General features: G+C 33.8%; 1 non-coding gene across 1 annotated transcript; it reads left to right on the top strand.

The window, feature by feature from the left end:
• The first annotated feature begins 6,661 nt into the window (after nt 1-6,661).
• On the top strand, nt 6,662-6,767 carry LOC121218011 (small nucleolar RNA R71). The gene has a single exon (XR_005914284.1). It is a non-coding gene; the product is annotated as a small nucleolar RNA R71 (small nucleolar RNA).
• Nucleotides 6,768-17,258: the final 10,491 nt, after the last annotated feature.

The following is a 17,258-nucleotide window of genomic DNA, read 5'->3' as shown; positions in this document are numbered from 1 at the left end:
CATAAAGCATCATCTAATCTTATAGACCAATCTTGTAACACCTCAAACCCGGTCTAAACGTTATGACCGAATCTGGCGATGTCACATTGTAACACCCCTCACTCGTATTCGACGCCGAAATAGGGTACGACGCATTACTAGAAGACATACATTTTCATACGTATTAAACCGAGTTACAAAATTTCATCTGAATTAAAACTTTTAAATCATTAACTTTCTTTTATAATTCTTTACAACCTATCCTCGAAATATTATATTCATAACAAATAGGGCCTACGAGACCTGATATTTACACATTTAATTCAAAGTTTCATTTCCATTTCATTCAATTCACAATTTCTCATGTTCACAATTCAAATCAATTTCTCAATCCAATATATATATATATATTTCAATCATCTAAGAATATAATTCAAGTTACACGAACTTACCAGGCTAAATTGCAGAAATACCAAAATTTAGGGACATTTTGGTAATTTTCTATTTTCCTCGAATTTCCATTCAATCTTTATATAAATTAATATTTCATTCAATTTATTAATTTAAATTACAAAACAATTAATTTCATGCAATTTGGTCACTTTTTGACATTTTTACAAATTTACCCTTAAAATATTACTTTTATTCAATTTAGTCTCTGAACCGAAAACATGAAAATTAGACATTTTTAATGAAAACTCATGCTAGTTGAATAATCATATATTTTCCTCCTCCTCCTCTCCATTCCACATCCTTAATATATATAACATGCTTATATGTAACATTATCTATAATTTCACTATTTATTTATTTGTTCATTCAAAGCTGTCCACTTGAGTCATTGTCACAAAATTATTTATATCTTGAGCTAAAGAACTCCGAATTAAGATCCGCAAATTTTCTCTGAAACTATACTCACATATCTTCTTATCATAAAATTTTAAAATTTTTTTTAGTCAATAAGTACAGTTTATTCTTTAAATTCATCTGTATTCTGCTATCTGACAGTTTTGACCCTTCTTCACAAAAAATTAATTATCTCCTCGTACAATATTTGGAGATTGTTCGCGTCTATTTCTATTGAAATTAGACTCATTAAATATTTTAAACATATAAATTTAAGCCCCTAATCATTTTTATCCAATTGTTTATGATTTTTCAAAGTCAGAACAAGGGAACCCAAAATCATTCTGACATTATCTCACAAAATTTATTATAACTCATGATTTACAATTTCATTGCTTACACCGTTTCTTCTATGAGAAACTAAACTCAATAAGATTTAATTCCATATTTTTTTCATCCTCTAATTCAATTTTCACGATTTATGGTGATTTTTCAAAATTAGACTACTGTTGCTGTCCAAAACTTTTTAGTGCAAAATGTTGATTACTAGGTGTATAACTCCCTTATTCTCTTTCTCTATAATATTTCCCATCACTTTCACTTATTTTTCTTCACTAATATATCAATAACATAAGACCTTATATAAGAAAACTCTACTATAACATTATTTCCATACTTTTTCAATAATATCAAACTTAAAAATATATTGAAATCTTGATGTTCTTACCTTGTACTATTGATTTCAATCTTTAACTTGATTTTCTCTCTCCTCCAGCTTCTATTTCTTGAATCTAACTTGATATTCTGGCTCCCCATTGTCTCCTTGTTATTTTTCTCTCTTGGAAGCTATGGAAATTCTTTTGATTTCTAAGTGAAAATGGTAAATTTTTGGTGGAAGGACCAAATTGTAAAGAAAGCAAAACTTTATTTCGTTTCCTCTCTTCTCACATTGGTTGCATGGAAGAAGATGAAGATTATTCATCTTTCCTTCCATATATATACTAAATAGAATAATAATAAAATAATAAAATATCATTTAAAAAATCAAATTAAAATATTAATAAACTAATATTTATTTAATTAATTAATCTAAAATATCACCAACATCATCATTGTCTTCTAGATTTCTCTCTCTTCTAATTGACCATTTTTCCCTTCATAATCTTCAAACATTTCATCCTTAAGTCATCACTTAATTTGGTAAAATTGTGATTTAGTCCCTCAAAATTCTTCACCTTTTCAATTTGGTCCTAATTCATCCATTTTTCTTAGTTTCTAGATTATTCCACCCTTAAAATATTTACTCTATTTGTCCTTCAATTTTTTTGTATTTACACTTTAACCCCTCAAATTTTGAGTATTTACTCTTGGGAAACAAAACTTTTCTCACTTTTGCGATTTAATCCTTTCTTGAATTAATATGTCATAATATAATTCCCAATATTGCCATAACTCAAAATTTCCCTTTTTGTCACTTTATTCCTTATTTTACTATCAAGGATACCTACTTTCTTACTGTAGTAATTTTCACGGTATTACAGTAGTAATTTTCGGGATATTACAAATCTCGTCGGTTCGGGCAGACTACCTTCTCAAGTATGCCTTTTATCTCCTTATTTGCCAGTTCAGCTTGCCCATTTGTCTGCGGATGGTAAGCTGTTTCAACCTTGTGTTTCACTCCGTGCTTGTCTAATAACCATTTTAACCACTTGTTCCCAAAGTGGGATCATTCATCATTGATGATAGCTCTTGGGGTTCCAAACCTTGTGAACACATGCTTCTGCAGAAACTTCATCACAACCTTAGCATCGTTTGTTGGATATGCCTTAGCCTTGACCCACTCAGACACATAGTCTACTGCTGCTAGTATGTACTTGTGACTGCAAGACGGAGGAAAAGGACCAAGAAAGTTAGTACCCCACACATCGAACAACTCTACCTCAATGACATTTGTTCGAGGCATCTCATTTCTGTTGGTGACATTTCCAACCCTTTGACATTGATCACAGCTCTTCTCGTAAGCATATGCATCCTTGAATAACGTTGGCCAAAAAAATCCGTCTTGCAATACTTTGGCCACTGTACGTGTACCTCCGAAGTGTCCCCCACTTGGAGCTGAGTGACAGTGGTATAAAATCTTCAGTATTTCATCTTCTGTCACACATCTCCTGATCATCTGATCTGCACACTTTTTAAACACATATGGCTCTTCCCAGAAATAGTACCTCATATCGTGAAAAAACTTTTTCCTTTGTTGATACGTCTTATCAATTGGCATCAAACACAAGCTAAATAGTTAGCAATATCAGCAAACTAAGGGGTATTATGGACGTGATTTACCTTCAGGATATGTTTATCTAGAAACGTCTGCTGAATTGGTATAAGAGGAGAATTCTCTTCTTATGACTCCAATCTAGACAAGTGACCTGCTACATGATTTTCGACTCCCTTTCGATCTTGAATTTCTAGATCAAACTTTTAAAGTAGAAGTACCCATCGGATCAGCCTCGGCTTACCGTCTTTCTTCACAAGTAAATACTTAATTGCCAAGTGGTTCGTATAGACAGTCACTTTGGTACCTACCAAATAAGATTGAAACTTGTCGAAAGCAAACACAATAGCAAGTAACTTTTTTTTGTTACCGTATAATTCAGTTGAGCTCCTGTTAGGGTTTGACTTGCGTAGTAAATGGGATGAAAAAAATTGTTCCTTCGCTGGCTCAAGACAGCTCCAATTGCGAAGTCACTTGCGTCACACATCAATTCAAATGGCAAATCCCAGTCTGGTGTGACGATTATGGGTGCCGTGAATAATCGAATCTTCAAATCGTTAAAGGCTTTTAAGCATTCCTCATCAAACTTGAATATAGAGTCCTTCTCCAATAATTTGCATAAGGGTTTAGGAACTTTGGAAAAGTCCTTGATAAATCTTCAATGAAAATTGGTGTGGCCAAAAAGCTCTTAACACCCTTTACAGATGTTGGAGGTGGGAGTTTCTCAATAATGTCTACCTTTGCTTTGTCTACCTCGATCTCATGTCTTCTTATCCGATGCCCTAGAACAACTCCTTTTCGTACCATAAAATGACACTTTTCCCAGTTCAGTACGAGATTCATTTCTTCGCATCGCCTTAGTACCTTAGTTAGATTGGCAAAGCAATCATCGTAAGTATCTCCAAATACTGAAAAATCATCCATAAAAACTTTCAAATATTTCTCAACCATGTCAGTAAAAATAGACATCATACATCTTTGAAATGTAGCAGGTGCATTACATAAACCAAATGGCATGCGTCTAAATGCAAATATACCGTACAGGCAGGTGAATATCATTTTGTGTTGATCTTCCGATGCTACTATAATCTGATTATACCCTGAGTATCCATCGAGAAAACAGTAGTAATCTCATCCTGCGAGTCTATCCAGCATCTGGTCCAAGAACGGCAAAAGAAAGTGATTTTCCTAGTCACCTTGTTCAGCTTCCGGTAATCGATGCAGATTCTCTATCACGTAACCGTTCTAGTTGATACCAACTCGTTTTTCTCATTCTCTATGTCCGTGACCCCTTATTTTTTTTGGCACGCACTGGATCGGGCTTACCCATGAACTATCTGAGATGGGATAGATGATACCTGCATCTAACCAGTTGATGATCTATTTTTTTACTATGTCCTTTATGATGGGGTTTAGTCTCCGTTGTCCATCGATCGTCCCTTTTTTGCCATCTTCTAGGATAATCTTGTGCATGTATATAGATGGACTAATACCGTGAATGTCAGCTATGGTCCATCCGATGGCCTTCTTGAATTATTTTAGAAGTAAGATAAGTTTCACTTCCTGCTTAGTGGTCAATTCTGCGGAAACAGTCACAGTCAGAGTAGAAGCGTTGCCTAAATAAACATATTTTAAATGAGAAGGTAATACCTTGAGTTCTAATTTAGATGGTTCATCGATCGACACTTTTGGTTGGGAATAGTCCCTCTTTTCTAACACCAAAGATTCAAAACGGGATTGTAGATTAAATCCATTTTGATTAGCTTCTAGCAAAGCTAAGTATTAATCCTCCTCTTCATCATTTGGAGGATCCAATGTCAAAATTCTTTCCAGTGGGTCCTCAACACAATTGAGTTCCTTCCCCACTATTAAATCCTCTAAATCAAACACTACAGAGCAATCATCCATTGTGCCAGGAAATCATATAGACTTAAAGACGTTAAATGTTACCTGATCATCCTGAACACGCATAGTGAGCTCGCCCTTCTGTACATCAATAAGGGTCCTTCTAGTTTCTAGGAACAGCCTTCCTAGGATGATTGCTACTTCTTTGTCTGCTTCAAAATCTAGAATTACAAAGTCAGCAGGAAAGATAAACTTATCTACACATACCAATACGTCCTCAATTTTTCCTTCTGGATGTGCTAAGGATCGATCTGCTAGTTGAAGCGTAACTATAGTTGGTCTAACTTCTCCTATCCCCAACTTCCTAAATATTGACATAAGCATCAAGTTCATACTTGCACCTAAGTCACATAATGCCTTACCACAATATGTTGCTCCAATGTTGCACGGTATGGTCAAACATCCAGGATCCTTCAATTTTTGGGGTAGTTTGTCTTGAAGATATGCACTGCATTCTTTTGTCAGAGCTACCATCTCAAATTCTCCAAGTCTTCGTTTCTTAGACAAGATATCTTTCATGAACTTGACGTAGTTCGGCATTTGCTCAAGTGCTTCAACCAACGTGATGTTGATGTGAAGTTGCTTGAGTACGTCAAGGAACTTCTTGAATTGAATCCCCTACTTATGTTTCTGAAGTCTTTGAGGGCAGGGTGGTGGTGGTTTCATTACTGGGATTGATTCTGGTTGATTTGTCTTTGGCAACAATTCTGCATCTAACGACATTATTAGTTTATCAGAACTAGCTAGTCCTGAGATTACTTTGTCGGGTTTTACAGATTCTAGTTCTGGTGAAACTGGAATTTCAACACTTGGTTGAACTTCTTCTGAATCTTGAGCGTCAGCTAGCTCCTTTTCAACTTCGAAAGTGTTGGGCTCTATTGTCTTTCCGCTCCTCAATGTCAACGCTTTACAATATTCCTTCCCCAGATTTCTAAGATTCTTCATGTCACTAGGTAGAGCACCTTGTGGTCGGTTCCTAAGTTTAGTAGCAAGCGACCCACTTGATTCTCCAAATTCCTTAGAGTGGCATCGTTTTTTGCCATGTATGCCTTCAATAGATTCTCTAAGCTATTGGATGGTTCAGCTTAGGTTGGTTTCTAAACTTATTGGGGAAAACTAGGAGGCTAAGTTGGTCTAGGTTGGACGTAAGTGTTACTGGTTCCAACCCCTTGGTTACGTAAGGAAAATTTCGGGTGATTTCGCCACGATGAGTTATAAAAGTCGGATTGTAGTCCTTGCCTCCCTCGATTTTGGTTTTGGTTACCCATGTAATATACGGATTCAGGGTTCGATGGACATTCTTCAAACAAATGTCCTTCCCCACAAAACACACATGTTATATTCTCAAATTGGTTATTTGGTTGGGTTGCAAAACTGTTAGACCCATTAGTGGTAAGATTCTTAAGCATTCAGGATATTGAAGATACCTGAGATGCAGGTGAAGTGAGAGCGTCTACTTCATGTATTCCAGCGACTCGTCTTCCTGACGCTGCTCGATTGGTTGGCCATTGATAATTGTTGCTGGCAATCCTCTCAATAATTTCGTAAGCCTCATTACAAGACTTAGAAAAGAGAGCACCATTAGCAGAGGCGTCCACTACCATCCTCATGTGAGGGTTGAAACCATTATAGAATGTCTCAAGTTGAATGCAATGTGGGATTCCATGATGATGGCACTTTCGTAATAACTCTTTGTCCTTTCTCATGCCTCATACAGGGACTCATAATCCATTTGTTGGAAGGTAGTGATCTCATTCCTCAACTTGGAATTCTTGCTCGGCGGAAAATACTTCATGAGGAATCTCTCGGCTAACTCTTGCCATGTAAAAGTGGAGTTTGGTGGCAATGAGTTCAACCAGGCACGAGCTCAGTCCCTTAGCGAATATGGGAACAGCTTCAGTCGTAATGCATCTTCGGGTACTCCGGCTAACTTGAAAGAATCGCTCACTTCCATAAAAGTCTTAAGTGAAGATGAGGATCTTCAATAGCCATTCCATTGAATTGGCCCATAGTCTGAAGCATCTAAAACATGACAGGCTTCAGCTCAAATTGTTGTGCCTCAATTTCAGGTCTCCTAATACCCTGATTAAGATCGTTAAATACTGGCATGGCATACTGTCGTAAACCTCTATCCCTATCATCAGCAATAAGGATAGGATTCTGAGCAAGGTTTGCTCTGTTTCCTTGATTCATATTCTCAAAGTTTATCTCTTCGGTCCTTCTCTAGTTCGCTTGTCTTCTTTGCTATCGAAAGCTTCGTTCTATTTATGGGTCCACAGGAAGTATGTTGATAATCTGGTCAATACTCATAAACACCTGAACTAATCATAGAAAGATTAAGTAAGTAAAGATTTAAATAGGAAAATAAATAAACCAAAATGTAAAAACAAATTCACAAATAATAGCTTTTTTTTAAATAGTCCCCGGCAACGGTGCCAAAAACTTGGAACGACGAAAATGTGCAAGTGTACACAATCGCAACAAGTAATAAAGTGACAAGTAAATGTTGAGTTATCGTACCCACAGGGACAGTAAAAAATAATATTTATGAAATTAATTTTAAAACACTTTGGTGATGGAAAATATTTTGGTTTAAAGATGATTAAAAACTAAGGGTTAAAAATTAAATAAAAAAATTAAAAATAAAAAGGTTCTAATGCACAATTTCAAATAAGGTTTAATCAAGATTATATAATTGTGTTGGATTAATTACATTCCTTTAACTTAGAATTATTAAACTTATGTTTATACTACTACGAACAAATTCACCGCAACTCGGTAATTTTCTAACTACTGCTCACACATACTTATTAAATTAATCAATCTCTTGAACATATCCCTATGTCAATTCAAACAATTAACTCGATTTAATAAGCACATAAAAGACTATGTGAGGTAACAGAGTATTTCTACCTTGAAACAGTTTAATCACAATAATCTTGCAAGTTATGCAAGGCATATGTATTGCCAAATACAATGCCAAATTAACTTCAGCTACCTTAGAAGAATAAGCATGCACTGATTACTAATTACAATTTCAATACGATTTAATAATTGATGCATTAGTTATCTAACAATTAATGTTGCAAGAATAACTTAGGCATGATTTTACTTAATCAAGCATCTTATCGAAGCCTATAACAGCACAAACACAATTTCAATAATTTAAGCAGGAAAAATATAATTAGCCCAACACAGATTAAATTCAAGCTAGATTGATTAAAATAATCATTTCAATAGCATAAATATTCATAAACATATTTTTCAAAATAACAACAAAATTTAAAGAGATAGGGAACAAGAAGCAAATCCAGTGTTTCTCCGTGCTTTACTGAGTTCTCCGTTGTCCTTGGCTATCAAGATGGCTTATGAACACTTTAATTGCTGCTTAACAATGGCTTATGAGGACCTCTTTCCCAAGCGAAGAAATTGGTACTTGAACAAAAGGGAAAATGGGAAGGAAAAGTTTAGAGAAAGTGAGAGAGGAGAAGAGAGAATGAGAGTGTGAGGGATGAGTTGAATGATCAGCAAGGGGTGGCTTTTATAGCTGATTGTGGCTGCTAAAAGTAGAAAATTCCATCAGCCAAAGAGACACTCCTTGGCTTGCCACACACATGGCAAAGTTGAGAGATTCAACTTTGCTAAAAATAGCCTGCGACAAATCATTAAAACCACATTTTTTGGAGGGGTTTGAATGCAAGGTTGAAAGTTCTTCAAGGGCTTCTTTGCAAGCTTATTTAGTTAGCTAAAATACTGATTTGGGTCAACATATGGATGGTTCTGGGCAGCCCAATTGGTGGCTGGTTCGGTTCACTAGATTCGGTTCAACCAATACGGTTCAACTTAACCTTTTTTTCATAATTAATTAATAATAATTTATTTCGCCCAAATTAAATTGGGAATAAATTAAAATTAATTATATTATGAATTAACACACATTTTTAGGCCATCTTAGGCTGGAAATAAATTTGCCTTGATGCTTTAAATTGCTTCTCAGTTTTATTCTTCGACCATTGTCTGCCGAGCCAATTTTCACCCTTTGTGCGAATCTGTCAAAAATAGTTAAAATTAATCAAAATTAACTATTAAATTAATTAAAATTCATCATGTTCATATTTTTAACATAATTTAATTATTTTGTAAAATTTAATTATTTTTCGACAAGAATTTAATCGAAATAGCATGATTTTCAGTTAAAAAGGGCATGTAAAAACACATAAATTTTCGTGTTTCCAACAATGCAACATAAATTAGAGAACAATGTCAAATTTTACTTAAGTCCAATATCATTCATTTTTTGGTTATTATACTTGAGTAATCCATGCATGAAAAAATCCCCAAAAGAAAAGTTACCAAGCCACGGACTAGAAATAATTAAAAATTTACAAACCAAAACCAATAGAGATTGATTAATACTTATTAATAATAATCTGTGGTCCAAGGTGATTCTCTATATGTTGGGTCTGGTCCTAGTTTCGAGGTTTACCTGAAAATTTAATCACTATGGGGGTGAGCTTATGAAAGCTCAATGTGAGTCGAACAGTTTTTTAAATAGTCACAAATATCAAATATAGTGAAACATATTAGCATTAACAAATGAACACATAACCATCATTGGAATTTCATACTTTTACATAGTCATTATCAAATAGATGTCAAACGGTATATGAGCATCGGCCATCATTCATTCAAGTAACAATCATTAATTTTGATACCATTCAATACAATACAGTATAATACGTAGCATAAACCAATAACATTCAAGTATGTCGTGAGCATGATGCAATGCAAAAGGGTTTCTACCCAAACCATCCACTACACACCACGAGTTCCCCAGAACTCGTTTGCAAATCTCCAACGAATGCGAGCAAAGCTTGATGTAGTAAAACTACTGAATAACAATAATGTAATAAAACTGCTGCATAACAAATAATGCGATATAATCACCAATCCTCTCGGTACTCCAAATGCAGTGCATTGACTACGAATAAATGCAGACTTAATAGGCTATCGGTACTCCATGGAACTCCTCTGTCAACCACAAAATATCCTATCCCAATGCACATGCAATATGTCATACAATCTCATACATAGCCATAATTTAATAATTTTCACATTTAATTGACATGTTCAACATGCCCTCAATAATTGAATACTTTCCAAGAAATCAATGTTTCAACTTTCAAATTACCATTAAGATGGTATCATTCAACATTACACAATTTCACATACTTTTACAAATTTCCAATGTGCATGTATAGTAACATTTTAAATATAACATAGCAAATTTTTCATGCAATTATATCATGTATAAACTCATATATTAGAAAATCATACTATATATATAACCAATCTCATACCAAATAACACAATCATGCATCACAACATCAATCAACTAATCACACTATTAAACTAGAAACTTTGCTAACACATCAATCTTTTAGGGCTCGAAACGTACCTGGTTCGGCCACTTGCAAAATTAATTATTTGGATATTAAGAAAATCGAATCAGAAAGCTAAATCATCAAATATATCACAAAAATTAACATTTTTAATTAAGTTTTTGAGTTTAGGACCCACACCTTATCTTTCGTTTTCTCGCAACACACTAGCGAATCTTCTAAATTTCCTTAATAAATCTTAAAACGAACCTAAGTTAAAAATCAGTATAAATTCCATCAATTCATCTCTTAACCATCTCTTAAACAGCCACTTATGGGTTCAAACCAATCATTAAAATTACTACTATTTTACGAATTCAACTAGTTAGATTTCTTACACTACTTTGATATGAATCGAACACGCGAAAGTTTTTCGGCTTTATGGTTGATTTGGGACGTTCGGGTCAGAACCTAATACATTCACATACTGGAAAATTAGTAGCCAACATTTATCAAAATCCCACATTTTATCAATCCATATCCTTTTCACAATAACTATGTCAAACCAACAAACTAGTTTACATTTAATCGCACTTATGCTTCCGGTATTGTAAGATCTGAATGGCCAATTGATCAAGAACCTTTTTCCCTAATTAAAAAATGTTTCAAGGATGATTAGGAAGGTTCAATAACTAAAATTAATGCTGGAAATATATGGGCACGAATTAAGAAACAAAACACCCCCTTTCTTGCACATAGGTGTACACACCACCACCTGTAGTGCCCAAAATTAGGGCTGATTTAAAATCAATTTTGAGATCCATTAAAAATATAGAAAAATACCATTAAAATATTTAAAATTAAATATCTAGAAATTTATATTTTTAATTGAAAATATTAATCAAGAAATTGAAGAAACAAGAGATCTTACACAAGCTAGTTGAGAGAAACGACAATGGCACTTTCTTGGCAATGTTCGGGATCGATCTTGGAGTTCAAGATTTTATATTTGGGGCTTATTTTAGTGAGGAAAAATTTAAAAAATATGATGGATAATATGTTAGCAAATCTTGAGGCAAAAAGAAAAAGAAAGAGATGGTAAAAATAGGTGTACATAACGACAACAATTGAGGAAGAAAGAAAAAAAAATGAAGATCAAGGAGTAGAGGAACGGGAAGGGGAGGAACGACTAGGATGAGTAAAGATAGAATAAAGGCTAATTATTTTGTACCTAGGGTTACAAGGGTATGGATGGCATACACATTAAAAACAAGGGATTTTGTAAAAATTAATTATTTTGCATGGGAAATTATTCAAACTTAGGATCTCAATTTAATTTTCATGCTTTTCCATTTATCAATTAAACACTAGGCTATTTCCTTATTTTTGAAATAATTTTTCAATATTTATTTTAAAAACAAGGTGTGCCACATACAAAGGTTTGACGCAAAATTTTCAAAATAATAAAAATAGTGTGGTAGAAGGGATTTGAACTTAGAGTTTCAGGGAACGTTTTACTAACACTTATCAAACAAACCAATACCTCATTTATTTCCTAAAAACATACAAATAATCTCAAATTTTAGGGTATGATTACTCTCTCTCTCAATTCACAAACCTGATTCTACTAACCCCCAATTTTTGAGATGTTACAAAGATTCACAATATGGAAGACTAACTTCCTTAAGCATACTTAAGGGGCCATCTTTCACGAGTCTCGTGATTCTTTATTAGTTAATATGACTAGGTCTTTAAGTGGCATAGGTACCCCTCATTAGAGTGAGAAGTTTTAAGTTTTTTATTCACTATTTCAGTTTGAAGCATCGAGTAGTTATTTGGTTTGATAAAGTAGATATTGTTTTCCATCCATCCATTATAGATTAAAGAATGATTTATTTGAATAACAATCCCTTTTATTGAATGTCATGGTATAACTGTCATAAAACAAACATGCTTCAGAAAATAAATTCCTTTTAAAATGAGGTATATAAAGAACGTTCTTTAAAACAATCTTCCTAAAATTATTGAAGTGTAAAATAACTTCTCCCACTACTTTGTCTGAAACATAGCTCCCATCTCCAGTCTGCAACGAGAGGCTCTTGTCATGCAAACTTCTCATTTCGTTGAACCCCTGTAAAGAAATAGACACATAGTTAGTGGCTCCAAAACTAGTAACCCAGTTGGCAATTGATTCTTCCACTAAGCAAGCTTTAACCACAAAGACTTTCATACCTTTGCCCTTCTCGACTAGGTAATCAAAATACTCATTGCAGTTTGATCTGAACTGCCCTTTCCTGTTGTAGAAGAAATGTTTGATCTTTTTGGGATCTTTTGACTTCTTAGCCTTCTTCCTATCCACACGAGGTGGAACCAAAGACTTAGCCAGTTTCTTCTTTCCCTTAGCTTTTTATTTCCCTTTAGAGGATGAGGGGCCTGTAGCGAAGTTTTCTTCAGGTTTTTCCTAAACCGACTTACCACTATTCAACATCAACTCATAGGATTGTAATTTCTTCATAAGCTAAATCAAGGTAAGCGTCTTATTCCCTAAGTTGTAAGTGGCCCTAAAACCAGCAAATTCCTTGGTTAAGGATTTGAACACTATTTCAACCTGAGTGTTCTAGTCTAATTCAGCCTCATTGTCCTCCGCTTCCACAACGAATCCTATAAGCTTAAGCATATGTTCTTTGATCAGAGTGTAGGGTTTTTGTTGAGAATTCATCAAATTTGTAATAGCGGATTGTTGAGCCAATGCGACTTGGCCTTCGAGCAAATCCTCTAGATTTGTCATGATCTTTTTGGCAATACGAAAATTCTCGTGTTACTTTTACAACATACTACTCATGCTCGCTAACATATAACATCGAGCAATCAAGTCAGAATCTCTCCAGTGATTTGTCACTTTAGGCTGAGCTTCAAGAGGGCACGTTTCGTCAAGAATGAATTTTGTTTCTCATAGTTGAGAATTATCAGTAAGTTCTACTTCCATTCTCGAAAGTTATCCCTATTTAATTTATTCTCAGTAAGAATGCTAATAAGAGTAGTAGGAGACATATTTGAACTGAAAAGAATAAAGATTCACTAATTACTATCTTTGTATTAAGTAAATATTTTTTTCATTGCTATGATCATTCTCACACCCATCAACCATGTCACATTGGGGTCCCATGATTAACTAGTAGGAATATGGAATACATCCAATCAATTCATGAATCTTAATTCTCAAGACTCCATACGAACTAACAACCATTTAACGTTTGCCCATCATCTCTAGCTTAAATATCAGTTCTTGGGAAACTATTTAAAAAGAGATGATCTTAAGTGTGTAACCATTGACTCAACACCCATCATGAACATGCTTTCATTTGTGAGTCATCTTTGGACAATCTCTCTAAAAGTCATGCATGACTAGTTGTCCTGAAAAGGAAATCTCATCTAGTGAACCCACATGACAAAGTTTACCTTAGGATGCTACCAGGGTAGGAATCGGGTCAAAACTTTATCATGCTATTACTTAATGACCATCAATAGAGGCTATATGTCTTGTTCAAGGACCTTCTCCCACACAATATTTTAAAAATATGCAAGGTTTTTTATCCCAAAATTCAAGAATGATAATACAATAGTCCTAATGGCATTCTTACCTAATCTAAATGACATGCTTCTAATATATGTATGGCATGCTATGGCAATTTTATAATATTCACAGTAAGGTCCTAGGAAAGGGAGGTGAGTCAACTTTGACCACTTAAAAACCAAGCCTTTCTTAGCCAGAGCCAATCCTAGACATGCATCTTCTCATTACCACACTTCTCATAGTTATTGAATAACCTAAAGAAGTGAATGGAACAATACAAAAAATTATTTTTTCATTACCACTCTTCTTATTTTTTAAACGATCAAATGTAGATCATCTCATATATATATATCACAATTATAACATTACATAATATAAATATTATAAAAAATTATCAAAATGTATATAATAAGATAGGTAATTAAAATAAAATTGTCAACCAAGGTTTCCATTGTTCTATTTCTAGAAAATAAAATTACATAATTTTTCGCCACAAGGCAATCCTTGGGTTTTCAACCGCCATCACATTTTTTCCCCGCGATGGACTCATTTTGGAAAATTACATGTAAGTTCTATGTCCATTTTTAACTCACAAGAATTCTATGAATTTTAAAAAAATAGGCCTACGTGGAGATGATAGTTCATGCTCTATATCCTAAAAACCACAACCTTAGAAATATAAAATAATTATATAAAAATATATATAATATTGCATCCATTCCCATATATAACTCAAAACATGCATCAGATCTAAAAAATGTCATTTCCTATGTAATCAAATCATTCAAGAAGAATAGAAGTTTATTTTGATTATCTATTTATACTTATAGATATATTGGAAAAAATGGGTTTGGAAAATGTAAAGGAAAATAAATTTAGGTAAACACCAAAGTTTTAAAAAAATTTCCTAAACAAGATCTTGGTTTTGATATCTAAAGTAATAAACACTTAATCAAAATTGTACCTTTTCGATTCTTCTAGGATGAGCTATTCGATCGAGTAGTCTTCTCCGTTATCCTCAAGCTCACGTTTATCGAGTGTGGGCTCGCTTCGAATAGGAAAATTTTTCACAAAAATTACCAGTGGGGTAATTTCACAATTTCTCTAAAGTTTTGAGATAAGTTGTAAACCAAAAAAATATCTCTAGAAATTCTCTGAAATAATCTATTCAGAGAATTTTCTCTCTACAACTTTATCTTGAATTCAACTGTACGTAAAATAATGACCCAATGCTCTCTTTATATAAGGAGAGTTTAGAGAGTTCAACTACGATTAAACTTAATCACTTTAATATTAAATTTAATCTAATATATAAATATTAGATTAAATTTAATATTAAATCTTATTAAAATAATAAAATATTTATCTGCGAGATAAATATTAAATTTAATTTAATATTAAGATAATCATTTTAATATTAAAGTAATAAAATACTATTAAGATAAATATTAAATTTACTAAACTATTAAAATAGTATTATTTTTGAAATAGTTAATCTGGAATTAAATTCTCTGGTAGAGTCTCAGTAGGAGGGTAACTCTTCCACTACTTAACCACTGAAGACCAACTATCGTCTACCACCATTGCAGTCGTCGACACCGCCGTGTCCGGTGATACAGATGCAACACCCTTACACCAACCTAAACCAGTTCGGCTACTACTAGTTTGGTCCGAGTCAATGACAACTCGACCGATCTAGTCTAGCCACCAATTGGATCATCGGCTCAGTTTCACATACCATGCCTGATTCGACCAATTTTTGGGTCTTGGTCCCAGTTTTGGGCTCTCGAGCCCAATTTACGATCTGAAGTCCAATTTTCAAGTTTAATTACCCATTGGGCCAATTGTCTGACTTGAAAATTAATTTAAAAAATATCATATTGATAACCCTTGAAAAGAGTTATATTTCATACCCTTAGACTTAGTTAATTGCCTGTACTTAAGTGATTTTAGTTTCATTTTAGGATATTGCTTTGGTATTTCTAAAGCATGACATTAAAGAGCTTGGATTGTCTTAAGTGCTATTACATGTTGCTTTTAATTGCCCGTGGGGAGGACTTGCTTGGTGGTTGATTAGCAATTGCAGAGTGTAGAAAAAGGAGTAAATAATTGAAGGTTTGTCGTGACAAATTTCGAATAGTTTCCAACACATATGTTATGGGAACACATGAAAGATGCTTAGCGACGTAATATCAGTCACGTCATGTGACTCGATTATAAGATCACGAGTTTGGGCCAAGATCGAAGGGCCCAAATGTAAGATGAGAATCGATCAAAGCCATGCAACGTTTTGCATATGGTCCATGATGCTTAAAATTGTTAAATAACATATTCAGTTATTTTCTACAACTTTTAATGTTGTTCTGTTATATTACATATTTAATTTGTGTCCGTTTAATTATGTTTTCTTATTACATGTTTTAAATATGTCCATTTCATTACATGTTTATTGTGTGTCTTAAGTGTGTTTAATTTCTCCGAAAAGAATGTGTTTTAATCTGTCCATTTTATTGCAACTTTTTAATTAGATTTAAGATGTTTTCATATCATGATTAATGCATGTGTTAATGTGTCCTAGGAGAATACCAATGGCCATCTTTTTTAAACTCCAAGAAGGTTGTTCGTTTTTGTCAAGAGGATCCAAAGCTTTCACACCTTGTGGCTGTTTGATTTCGGGGGGGAAAGTGTCTATTCGGTCACCTTAATGGCTGATACATGTTAGCATAGCAATGGAAATTTGAAGATGAATGCTTGGGGGAGTTCGTGCATGAACTAGCAAGATTCTAGAAACAAGCCATTCCTTTTTCTCGTGCATGATTATTATACCATTTATTGAAGTACATGAAGGGCTCATTTGATGTGACGAATTTACATAGAATTTTTCGGTCGAATTAATGTATAATTCATTATTTTGATGAACACACCTAAGCTTAAGGCTTAAGTATACATGAACAACTTAAGGATGAAGGAATGACATGATTCAAACATACTTGAATGGAAGAAATGTATGGAAGTCATTAAAGGAAAAGCATGAATGTACCTAAAAGGGGGGAAGTGACCATTCGGCTGGTGCATAAATTTTCCAAGTTCAAAAACCCATTTTAATGCTTTCTGTGTGAACAACCTAATGACTAATGTGAACACCTAGATGCTAATTTTTAGTGGACATATTAGGAGTCTATAAAAAGCTTAGTTTTGAACATTGTAGGGTCAGACCATTTTGGTATAATATACATTTGAGTTCATCTATTTGTTATTTACGAACTTATCGAACTTATCAAGAATTATGTTCTTGTGGCGT

The sequence above is a fragment of the Gossypium hirsutum genome, chromosome D05 (genome assembly GCF_007990345.1).
Source record: "Gossypium hirsutum isolate 1008001.06 chromosome D05, Gossypium_hirsutum_v2.1, whole genome shotgun sequence".
Lineage (NCBI taxonomy): Eukaryota > Viridiplantae > Streptophyta > Magnoliopsida > Malvales > Malvaceae > Gossypium > Gossypium hirsutum.
Note: the sequence above shows the minus strand (reverse complement) of the source record. Positions and strands in the feature narration are given on the sequence as shown.